Source organism: Elephantulus edwardii, unplaced genomic scaffold (assembly GCF_000299155.1).
Source record: "Elephantulus edwardii isolate Elephantulus edwardi_28Jun2011 unplaced genomic scaffold, EleEdw1.0 scaffold00364, whole genome shotgun sequence".
NCBI classification, from domain to species: domain Eukaryota; kingdom Metazoa; phylum Chordata; class Mammalia; order Macroscelidea; family Macroscelididae; genus Elephantulus; species Elephantulus edwardii.
The window spans coordinates 1,720,455-1,724,274 of record NW_006400114.1 but is presented as its reverse complement, the minus strand read 5'-3'; the positions used below and the strand labels follow the sequence as shown (position 1 = coordinate 1,724,274).

The window sequence follows — 3,820 nt, the reverse complement described above, 5'->3', positions numbered from 1 at the left end:
TCAGGGTGAAGTCTCTCTCAGGGAGGAGTGATAGGGAATGGCAAAGGACACAGTGACAAAGGAGATTAATCAGAACTGGCTTTGACAAGCACTGCGACAAATGGACAATTAAAACAGACGTTCAGGGGTGGGGAGAGGGAAGAAGAACAAATTGGGGAGGAGGGTAGAGAAAATAGTGCAACAATGAATGAATGGAAACCCAAAATCTCTGTAAATGTTAATTAAAATTAATAAAATTTTTTAAAAATGCCAATTCACTGTCAACATGAATATTTTTTATGCCTACTAGTGCTAATCACAAGTTATCTCCATATGGTGACTGGACAGACCAGTGCTATACCACTTAGAAAAATGTTTGACAAAAAAAAATTAAAACCAAGTCTAAGGATCACAGATTAAAAATCACCTACCTTTGGCTTGGTAGCATAACTTTCTATCCACGAGGCCATCAGAGCTCTCTCTATTTTGTTGTTGTTATTGTTGTTAAGCGTTGTCAAGTCTTAGACGACTGATAGCAACCTTATGAACACTTGCATAAATTTCATCTTTTCTCCAAGTTCATAGGGTTTCCAGAGGCAAGCTATTTCAGAAGTGGATGTCACTCATTCTTCTAAACTTGTTAGAAGGTTGTTAATTGGGAAGCTCCACCAAACGTTGTCCACCATGGGTAACCATTATCCCATGAGTTAACTCTGTACAGCAAATTAACAGACCAGTGCTATATCACTTAGAAAGATGTATGACCAAAAACAGTTTAAACCAGTCCTGAGGGCTGCAGATTAAAATCACCCACCTTTGGCTTGGTAGCATAACTTTCTATCCATGAGGCCATTAAAGCTCTATGTTGTTGTTGCTGCTATTGTTGTTTAGTGCTGTTGAGTTGTAGACAACTCATGAGATAATGGTTTGGTGGAGCTCCCCGATTAAAACAAGCTTGGAAGCAGGAGTGTCATCCACTTACAAACTAGCTTGCCTCCAGAAACTCTATGAACGTGGAGAAACAATGAAAGTTATACAAATGTTCAGGTCTTTCATAGGGTTGCTATAAGTCATCTATGACTTGACGGCACCTAACAACAACAACTTCTGATAAACAGCTATAGATGTATTTGTTCTGCATCTCTCCTTTTCAGTCTTAACCTTTCACTTAGTTGCAATAGAATAAAATGTGGTAGATTTCCTATTCATAAGCTACCTGTGGTAAAATAAAAATTGAAAGACTAGGTTAGACTGAAAGAGATGAAAGTGTTTTGGATAAAAGTAATTATGATAAAAAGAAATATTTATATCAGCAGATTTAATGTCTACTTCAAGAGGGATATATTTCTGAGCAAGAGTTGGGATTTTGGTAGTGCATTTATGTTGCTATAGCTATTTTCCCCCTTTTTCTTTTTTAAAGCACTAGTCAATGTATATTTAATATACTAGGAAACTTTGCAATAAACTCTGTGATAGTAAATGAAGGTAATGTATTTACAACGTCACAAGACTCCTGTCTTTGAGCTTCAGAACATGCTTTTAAAACAAAAATAGCTTAGTGTTCAGATACAAATTTTACAAATCAGCCAAAATATTTATAATCTTCCTTTTGAGCTAGTTTCATCTCATATGATCCTTTGTCACAGAAAAGGAATGTCTGTATTTTATCCAGAAAGAAGTGTGCCTTTAAAATTATTTTAGTTTTAGTATTTATGGTACCAATCTATGGCAAAATTCTTTCATTTTATTACACTTACTAACTTAGGAGAAGTGATTAATGTTTAATTAAAGATTTAAGTAATTCATATATTTTATAAACACTAACATTTCCAGACTAAGACAAACTAGGATGTAGACCTAATCTTCCACCTTTTAATTAAAGAGCTATGGAAAAGCCATACAAGTAATAACGTAATACTGTTTCATATTATAATGCTAGAAGTTGGGATCCTCAGGTTGAAAGACACTGAAAATATTAAGGAGAAAGTTGTATCTTTGAAGTAAAGTCTATCTTCTCGATGTAAACTAAAAGTTTCAGTCAATGAAGGACCATTATTTATTGATGTGATGTTACTCTAAATATAGGGAAACAGTTAATTAAGAATGAGTGAAGAATAATGCCCTTGAGTTTTAATGTTGGCTAAAAATAGTAAATATACCATAAACAGTCAAAAGAGCAATAAAATCTGTTTTAGGATAAGCACATACAAAGCAAGAATGCTGATACTTCATTTCACATATTTAGGGGAGGTAAAGAGGAGCCTTGCAAGCAGGGGTGGCGTCCACTTCTTAAATAACACGCCTCTGGAAACTCTATGAACATTGATAAATGTTGATAGTTGTAGAGGGGCTTCAGGCCTTTTGTTCATAGGCTCCTATGAGTCGTGCTGGATTTGAAGGCAATCAACAACATAACAAGAAGGGGCCAGTCCTTCAAGAAGGGCTTCCTGTTTTGAAAATTAGAGATTAAGCCAAAAAGAGTATTACTTTCTAAACAAGATGGATTGACACAATGATAGCAACAATTAATCACAAGAGATTCTAATGATGAAAACACATAATGTTTTCTTGTGTATAGAGCAACTGCGAGTCAGACCCAACTCAAAGGCACCTAAGAACAACAACAATAAACCAAGAGGTAATGTATTTCTTGTAGTTAAAGTCATTCTCCTGATATTGGTGTGATACACTAAATCACGAAGACACTGGCAAATCTTAATTTGCATGAATAAAATTTAAGGAGGCATTGAATTTCATTGAATAATATTCGGTCTTTGGATGGGTGAGGACAATGCAGTAAAGAAACCATAGAATTATTCCTTTCTTGGGATAAAATTAATGGTTGGTGATGGAGGCTGAAGGTTAGGAGATGGAAGCAATGGAGCACGAACCCCTGGAAGGAGAAGACTAAAACCCAGAGCCAGAAGAAAAACTGGAGGAAGGCAGCAGCAAAAACTGGCTAGTGCCTGGAATTTTGTACCTGGATCACATCTTGCTGAGCTTTCGGCCCCTGCATGTAAGCAACCTCCGGTGGTTGGGCGAGTTTTTTTCCAGCCGGAGGATGGGTTTGTAAGGCGGGAAGAAGGAGGCAGCATCCCTGGCCACTGGAGAAAAGAAGAGGTCCAAGTACAGGAAGGACTACAGTGAGGGCTGGGTGGAGTTCCAGGACAAGAGCCTGGCCAAGCGCATGGCCCATCGGTGCAGTCCCTTCCTATATGACCTATGGAAACTCAGGTCCCTGCATCGTTTCACCTGGTCCTGTCTTATCAAGCACTTGGCTTTTGAGCACCAGATAAGTCAGCAGCGCTTGAGCACCGAAGTTGCCCAGGCCAAGCATGAGGCTGACTTCTATCTTAAAAGTGTGGAACATGGAAAATGCTTCCTCGCTGCAGATGGGGACCCTACTCTATTTAATGGCTCTTGGAACTTTAACAGTACAGGATCTGAAGGCTCGAAAGGCAGCCAGGCCAAGGGGTTGCGAGAGGGCTCCTGTGGCTACTGTCCAGGACCAAGCTCTCTCTTGTCAACCGCTTCTTGCCAAGATCTGTGGTGCCCCACAGCCTTCAGCAGACACAGATGGATCAACGAAGTCAAGGGGCTCCTGAGGGGCAGAGTAAGTCCTCCCACCTCCTGGCCCTCCCCTATTTCCTTCCTGCTTCATACTGGATTGCTAATGACTACCCAGGCAGGTATTTCCTTGTGCTACTAAGACTGAGAGTCCATGATGATGTCTTAAACAGCAAAGTTGTGTGAATCTCCCTGCCCCCCCTACTTTATGTATGTGCCTGGAAGTGGCATTTAATTTATTCTTGCACAATTGTGTCTTCTGCAGGTTGCTGGT

General features: G+C 39.3%; 1 pseudogene; it reads left to right on the top strand.

Moving 5' to 3' along the window:
* LOC102857531 overlaps window positions 1–3,584 on the top strand; it is a 98,028-nt pseudogene extending 94,444 nt beyond the window's left edge.
* Window positions 3,585–3,820: the final 236 nt, after the last annotated feature.